Source organism: Rhinoderma darwinii, chromosome 9, assembly GCF_050947455.1.
Source record: "Rhinoderma darwinii isolate aRhiDar2 chromosome 9, aRhiDar2.hap1, whole genome shotgun sequence".
Lineage (NCBI taxonomy): Eukaryota > Metazoa > Chordata > Amphibia > Anura > Rhinodermatidae > Rhinoderma > Rhinoderma darwinii.
In genome coordinates this window covers 75,378,636-75,387,409 of record NC_134695.1, presented here as the reverse complement: position 1 = coordinate 75,387,409, position 8,774 = coordinate 75,378,636, and the positions used below count along the sequence as shown (strand labels likewise).

General features: G+C 46.1%; 1 protein-coding gene across 4 annotated transcripts in view; it reads right to left on the bottom strand.

The window, feature by feature from the left end:
* LMO1 (LIM domain only 1) overlaps nucleotides 1-8,774 on the bottom strand; it is a 230,695-nt gene that overhangs the window by 11,496 nt on the left and 210,425 nt on the right. The gene's annotated exons all lie outside the window — the stretch shown is intronic.

The following is an 8,774-nucleotide window of genomic DNA, read 5'->3' as shown; positions in this document are numbered from 1 at the left end:
TGAATCTGAATCGGCCGGACGCAGCTTCACCCCTAAAACACAAGAATCTCTGATGTCACCGACGCCGTGTGCCCGGAAGATTCAGTGTCGCGACCTTGGCGCCATTTGTCTGGTATAATTATCGGAGTGTGAGTTATAACGCGTAGCGTCCGCCTGGAAATATGAGCGAGCGGAGATCTCAGACAGCGCGCCGCATCCCTGAGCGAGAACACGGAGCGCTGCACAAATTATCTGTCGTTCTATTAGGAGGCGTCGCGGCCTGTGGAGCCGCTCGTCATGTCCAGCAACAACAGTCCCGCCGCCGCCACCGCGCCGTTATCATGCCAAAAATACAGACGCGGCAGCTACACAATGGGGTCAATCATGAAGAAAGTCACAGCGAGGGGGGGGCAGCCTGACGGACGGAGCGCAGAGGTTACGGGCACGTTCACACCTCGTGTTTTTTTTATTGCGGTTTTATTACTTTGAAGGCGCAAAAGACCAAATTCTCTGTAATCGCACTGAACGTTGCGCTTATACACTGTGCGGTTTTGCCGTCACGTTTTTGAAAAACCGCTGCCAGTCCTTTCTGATGCGTTTATTGCGGTTTTTTTTGGTTTTTTTTTTACAGTTTTTATCGCAAATTGCGGTTTTATTCAGAAATGGCGGAAAACCGCAGCCGCACTGGAAACCGCATCGTATTTAAAGGTGCGTTTTTTTGTTAAACGATTTTTCTTTACGATTCTGCAATAGAAGAAAATAAACAAACCAGACCAGAATAACGTAATGAAAACCGCAATGGAAACGCCACACAAAGCGCATCCAATAAAGTGCGGTAATTAAAACCGTGAACTGAAACTGCAGACATTATAAAATAGACGTCCCCCCCCCCCCCCCCCGGTGTAGAACATCCGGCACTCGCCCCGCGGTCACGTTACAGACATTGGCGCTAGAACGGGTCGTGATAAAGAGATCAGTGACCTCCAGCGCGGTCCTGTAATAGGACGTCACCGGGGAACACGTCAGTTCTGGAAATGTCTCCCCTCCTGGATCGTCCACCGTCACCTGTGACTGATATTATTATAAAGTGAAAGGAACCGCCGCAACTCAGCCACGAAGTGCAGACCACGATATGTGACAGAGCGGGGGGCTGGCGAGTGCTGAGGAGCAAGTGCAGAAAAGTCACCAACACTCCGCTGACTCCATAACTGCAGAATACAGACCTCCTCTGGTATCAACATCCGCACTATGCCCGGGAGCTTCATGGCCGAACATCACCAAGCACAATGCCAAGCGTCAGATGGAGGGGGGTAAAGCCGCCGCCACCACTGGACTCTGGAGAAGCGTGTTCTGTGGAGTGACGCTTCTCTATGTGGCGTGTTCTGTGGAGTGACGCTTCTCTATATGGCGTGTTCTGTGGAGTGACGCTTCTCTATATGACGTGTTCTGTGGAGTGACGCTTCTCTATGTGACGTGTTCTGCGGAGTGACGCTTCTCTATATGACGTGTTCTGTGGAGTGACGCTTCTCTATATGACGTGTTCTGTGGAGTGACGCTTCTCTATGTGACGTGTTCTGTGGAGTGACGCTTCTCTATGTGACGTGTTCTGTGGAGTGACGCTTCCCTATGTGACGTGTTCTGCGGAGTGACGCTTCTCTATATGACGTGTTCTGTGGAGTGACGCTTCCCTATGTGACGTGTTCTGTGGAGTGACGCTTCTCTATGTGACGTGTTCTGTGGAGTAAACGCTTCTCTATGTGACATGTTCTGTGGAGTGACGCTTCTCTATATGACATGTTCTGTGGAGTAAACGCTTCTCTATGTGACGTGTTCTGTGGAGTGACGCTTCTCTATGTGACGTGTTCTGTGGAGTGACGCTTCTCTATGTGACGTGTTCTGTGGAGTGACGCTTCTCTATGGCGTGTTCTGTGGAGTGACGCTTCTCTATATGACGTGTTCTGTGGAGTGAGGCTTCTCTATGTGACGTGTTCTGTCGAGTGACGCTTCTCTATGTGACGTGTTCTGTGGAGTGACGCTTCTCTATATGACATGTTCTGTGGAGTAAACGCTTCTCTATGTGACGTGTTCTGTGGAGTGACGCTTCTCTATATGACATGTTCTGTGCAGTGACGCTTCTCTATATGGCGTGTTCTGTGGTGTGACGCTTCTCTATATGACGTGTTCTGTGGAGTGACGCTTCTCTATGTGACGTGTTCTGTGGAGTAAACGCTTCTCTATGTGACGTGTACTGTGGAGTGACGCTTCTCTATGTGACGTGTTCTGTGGAGTGACGCTTCTCTATGTGACGTGTTCTGTGGAGTGACGCTTCTCTATGTGACGTGTTCTGTGGAGTGACGCTTCTCTATATGACATGTTCTGTGGAGTAAACGCTTCTCTATGTGACGTGTTCTGTGGAGTGACGCTTCTCTATATGGCGTGTTCTGTGGTGTGACGCTTCTCTATGACGTGTTCCGTGGAGTGACGCTTCTCTATGTGACGTGTTCCGTGGAGTGACGCTTCTCTATGTGACGTGTTCTGTGGAGTGACGCTTCTCTATGGCGTGTTCTGTGGAGTGACGCTTCTCTATGTGACGTGATCTGTGGAGTGACGCTTCTCTATCTGGCGTGTTCTGTGGAGTGACGCTTCTCTATCTGACGTGTTCTGTGGAGTGACGCTTCTCTATGTGACGTGTTCTGTGGAGTGACGCTTCTTTATGTGACGTGTTCTGTGGAGTGACGCTTCTCTATGTGACGTGTTCTGTGGAGTGACGCTTCTCTATGTGACGTGTTCTGTGGAGTGACGCTTCTCTATGTGACGTGTTCTGGGGAGTGACGCTTCTCTATGTGACGTGTTCTGTGGAGTGACGCTTCTCTATATGACGTGTTCTGTGGAGTGACGCTTCTCTATATGACGTGTTCTGTGGAGTGACGCTTCTCTATATGACGTGTTCTGTGGAGTGACGCTTCTCTATATGGCGTGTTCTGTGGAGTGACGCTTCTCTATCTGGCGTGTTCTGTGGAGTGACGCTTCTCTATGTGACGTGTTCTGTGGAGTGACGCTTCTCTATGTGACGTGTTCTGTGGAGTGACGCTCCTCTATGTGACGTGTTCTGTGGAGTGACGCTTCTCTATGTGGCGTGTTCTGTGGAGTGACGCTTCTCTATGTGACGTGTTCTGTGGAGTGACGCTTCTCTATGTGACGTGTTCTGTGGAGTGACGCTTCTCTATATGACATGTTCTGTGGAGTGACGCTTCTCTATCTGGCGTGTTCTGTGGAGTGACGCTTCTCTATATGACGTGTTCTGTGGAGTGACGCTTCTCTATGTGACGTGTTCTGTGGAGTGACGCTTCTCTATGTGACGTGTTCTGTGGAGTGACGCTTCTCTATGTGACGTGTTCTGTGGAGTGACGCTTCTCTATATGGCGTGTTCTGTGGAGTGACTCTTCTCTATATGACGTGTTCTGTGGAGTGACGCTTCTCTATGTGACGTGATCTGTGAAGTGACTCTTCTCTATGTGACGTGTTCTGTGGAGTGACGCTTCTCTATTTGACGTGATCTGTGAAGTGACTCTTCTCTATGTGACGTGTTCTGTGGAGTGACGCTTCTCTATGTGACGTGTTCTGTGGAGTGACGCTTCTCTATGTGGCGTGTTCTGTGGAGTGACGCTTCTCTCTATGACGTGTTCTGTGGAGTGACGCTTCTCTATGTGACGTGTTCTGTGGAGTGACGCTTCTCTATGTGACGTGTTCTGTGGAGTGACGCTTCTCTATGTGACGTGTTCTGTGGAGTGACGCTTCTCTATGTGACGTGTTCTGTGGAGTGACGCTTCTCTATGTGACGTGTTCTGTGGAGTGACGCTTCTCTGTGTGACGCATTCTGTGGAGTGACGCTTCTCTATGTGACGTGTGCTGTGGAGTGACGCTTCTCTATGACGTGTTCTGTGGAGTGACGCTTCTCTATGACGTGTTCTGTGGAGTGACGCTTCTCTATGTGACGTGTTCTGTGGAGTGACGCTTCTCTATATGACGTGTTCTGTGGAGTGACGCTTCTCTCTATGACGTGTTCTGTGGAGTGACGCTTCTCTATATGACGTGTTCTGTGGAGTGACGCTTCTCTATGTGACGTGTCCTGTGGAGTGACGCTTCTCTGTGTGACGCATTCTGTGGAGTGACGCTTCTCTATGTGACGTGTGCTGTGGAGTGACGCTTCTCTATGTGACGTGTTCTGTGGAGTGACGCTTCTCTATGACGTGTTCTGTGGAGTGACGCTTCTCTATGTGACGTGTTCTGTGGAGTGACGCTTCTCTATATGACGTGTTCTGTGGAGTGACGCTTCTCTCTATGACGTGTTCTGTGGAGTGACGCTTCTCTATATGACGTGTTCTGTGGAGTGACGCTTCTCTATGTGACGTGTGCTGTGGAGTGACGCTTCTCTTTGTGACGTGTTCTGTGGAGTGACGCTTCTCTATGTGACGTGTTCTGTGGAGTGACGCTTCTCTATCTGGCGTGTTATGTGGAGTGACGCTTCTCTATGACGTGTTCTGTGGAGTGATGCTTCTCTATATGACGTGTTCTGTGGAGTGACGCTTCTCTATCTGGCGTGTTCTGTGGAGTGACGCTTCTCTATCTGGCGTGTTCTGTGGAGTGACGCTTCTCTATGTGACGTGTTCTGTGGAGTGACGCTTCTCTATATGACGTGTTCTGTGGAGTGACGCTTCTCTATGTGACGTGTTCTGTGGAGTGACGCTTCTCTATGTGACGTGTACTGTGGAGTGACGCTTCTCTATGTGACGTGTTCTGTGGAGTGACGCTTCTCTATATGATGTGTTCTGTGGAGTGACGCTTCTCTATGTGACGTGTTCTGTGGAGTGACACTTCTCTATATGACGTGTTCTGTGGAGTGACGCTTCTCTATGTGACGTGTTCTGTGGAGTGACGCTTCTCTATGTGACGTGTTCTGTGGAGTGACGCTTCTCTATATGACGTGTTCTGTGGAGTGACGCTTCTCTATGTGACGTGTTCTGTGGAGTGACGCTTCTCTATGTGACGTGTTCTGTGGAGTGACGCTTCTCTATGTGACGTGTTCTGTGGAGTAACGCTTCTCTATGACGTGTTCTGTGGAGTGACGCTTCTCTATGTGACGTGTTCTGTGGAGTGACGCTTCTCTATGTGACGTGTTCTGTGTAGTGACGCTTCTCTATATGACGTGTTCTGTGGAGTGACGCTTCTCTATGTGACGTGTTCTGTGGAGTGACGCTTCTCTATATGACGTGTTCTGTGGAGTGACGCTTCTCTATGTGACGTGTTCTGTGGAGTGACGCTTCTCTATGTGACGTGTTCCGTGGAGTGACGCTTCTCTATGTGACGTGTCCTGTGGAGTGACGCTTCTCTATGTGACGTGTTCTATCACTGTGTGTTATCTGTGGTGTTACATAGGACTGCAGGTAACAACTACTACATTATCTGTGCTCAGAGAGTTATCACTGTGTTATCTGTGGTGTTACATAGGACTGCAGGTGACACTACTACATTATCTGTAGTCAGAGAGTTATCACTGTGTTATTTGTGGTGTTACATAGGACTGCAGGTAACACTACTACATTATCTGTAATCAGAGAGTTATCACTGTGTTATCTGTGGTGTTACATAGGACTGCAGGTAAGACTACTACATTATCTGTAGTCAGAGAGTTATCACAGTGTTATTTGTGGTGTTACATAGGACTGCAGGTAACACTACTACATTATCTGTAATCAGAGAGTTATCACTGTGTTATCTGTGGTGTTACATAGGACTGCAGCTAACACTACAACATTATCTGTACTCAGAGAGTTATCACTGTGTTGTCTGTGGTGTTACATAGGACTGCAGGTAACATCTACTACATTATCTGTACTCAGAGAGTTATCACTGTGTTATCTGTGGTGTTACATAGGACTGCAAGTGACATCTACTACATTATCTGTACTCAGGGAGTTATCACTGTGTTATCTGTGGTGTTACATAGGACTGCAGGTAACATCTACTACATTATCTGTACTCAGAGAGTTATCACTGTGTTATCTGTGGTGTTACATAGGACTGCAGGTAACATCTACTACATGATCTGTACTCAGAGAGTTATCACTGTGTTATCTGTGGTGTTACATAGGACTGCAGGTAACACTACTACATGATCTGTAATCAGAGAGTTATCACTGTGTTATCTGTGGTGTTACATAGGACTGCAGGTAACATCTACTACATTATCTGTACTCAGAGAGTTATCACTGTGTTATCTGTGATGTTACATAGGACTGCAGGTAACATCTACTACATTATCTGTGCTCAGAGAGTTATCACTGTGTTATCTGTGGTGTTACATAGGACTGCGAGTAACATCCACTACATTATCTGTACTCAGAGAGTTATCACGGTGTTATCTGTGGTGTTACATAGGACTGCAGGTGACACTACTACATTATCTGTAGTCAGAGAGTTATCACTGTGTTATTTGTGGTGTTACATAGGACTGCAGGTAACACTACTACATTATCTGTAATCAGAGAGTTATCACTGTGTTATCTGTGGTGTTACATAGGACTGCAGGTAAGACTACTACATTATCTGTAGTCAGAGAGTTATCACTGTGTTATTTGTGGTGTTACATAGGACTGCAGGTAACACTACTACATTATCTGTAATCAGAGAGTTATCACTGTGTTATCTGTGGTGTTACATAGGACTGCAGGTAAGACTACTACATTATCTGTAGTCAGAGAGTTATCACAGTGTTATTTGTGGTGTTACATAGGACTGCAGGTAACACTACTACATTATCTGTAATCAGAGAGTTATCACTGTGTTATCTGTGGTGTTACATAGGACTGCAGCTAACACTACAACATTATCTGTACTCAGAGAGTTATCACTGTGTTGTCTGTGGTGTTACATAGGACTGCAGGTAACATCTACTACATTATCTGTACTCAGAGAGTTATCACTGTGTTATCTGTGGTGTTACATAGGACTGCAAGTGACATCTACTACATTATCTGTACTCAGGGAGTTATCACTGTGTTATCTGTGGTGTTACATAGGACTGCAGGTAACATCTACTACATTATCTGTACTCAGAGAGTTATCACTGTGTTATCTGTGGTGTTACATAGGACTGCAGGTAACATCTACTACATGATCTGTACTCAGAGAGTTATCACTGTGTTATCTGTGGTGTTACATAGGACTGCAGGTAACACTACTACATGATCTGTAATCAGAGAGTTATCACTGTGTTATCTGTGGTGTTACATAGGACTGCAGGTAACATCTACTACATTATCTGTACTCAGAGAGTTATCACTGTGTTATCTGTGATGTTACATAGGACTGCAGGTAACATCTACTACATTATCTGTGCTCAGAGAGTTATCACTGTGTTATCTGTGGTGTTACATAGGACTGCGAGTAACATCCACTACATTATCTGTACTCAGAGAGTTATCACGGTGTTATCTGTGGTGTTACATAGGACTGCAGGTGACACTACTACATTATCTGTAGTCAGAGAGTTATCACTGTGTTATTTGTGGTGTTACATAGGACTGCAGGTAACACTACTACATTATCTGTAATCAGAGAGTTATCACTGTGTTATCTGTGGTGTTACATAGGACTGCAGGTAAGACTACTACATTATCTGTAGTCAGAGAGTTATCACAGTGTTATTTGTGGTGTTACATAGGACTGCAGGTAACACTACTACATTATCTGTAATCAGAGAGTTATCACTGTGTTATCTGTGGTGTTACATAGGACTGCAGCTAACACTACAACATTATCTGTACTCAGAGAGTTATCACTGTGTTGTCTGTGGTGTTACATAGGACTGCAGGTAACATCTACTACATTATCTGTACTCAGAGAGTTATCACTGTGTTATCTGTGGTGTTACATAGGACTGCAGGTAACATCTACTACATGATCTGTACTCAGAGAGTTATCACTGTGTTATCTGTGGTGTTACATAGGACTGCAGGTAACACTACTACATGATCTGTAATCAGAGAGTTATCACTGTGTTATCTGTTGTGTTACATAGGACTGCAGGTAACATCTACTACATTATCTGTACTCAGAGAGTTATCACTGTGTTATCTGTGGTGTTACATAGGACTGCAGGTAACATCTACTACATGATCTGTACTCAGAGAGTTATCACTGTGTTATCTGTGGTGTTACATAGGACTGCAGGTAACACTACTACATGATCTGTAATCAGAGAGTTATCACTGTGTTATCTGTGGTGTTACATAGGACTGCAGGTGACACTACTACATTATCTGTAATCAGAGAGTTATCATGGTCTGTTATCTTTGGTGCAGCTGGGGGTTGTAGTGCTTGGATTGTGCTGAGCTCTGTTGCCTGATGGAAGGGCTGGGATAATATGATGAGGGGTTGCGAGCGCTCTAATCCTCGCTGCGCTCCTGCTACATGTGGCATTGTCCATGATGAATTATTCATGAACGGCACAGATTATAGGACATAAAAGACCCCACTCCCCACTATTTGCATTGTAATGGGCTCCTTTCTGCAGTGGATCCAGGGCAGAGTGTTAGGAACTTTACAGGAATGTTCCCTTAGTCCTTAGAGCGTCCGGCTTCACAGGACGGAGGAGCGGATCTGGCGCAGGCCGCAAGGTTAAGCGCTCACCGGTCCCTGTCACATACATGTAAACCTATCAAAGGCAAATGTCATTATTTTAATATAAATGTGAGTCAGTGTTTTGTGTAACTTTGTAAATACTTTTGATAAAA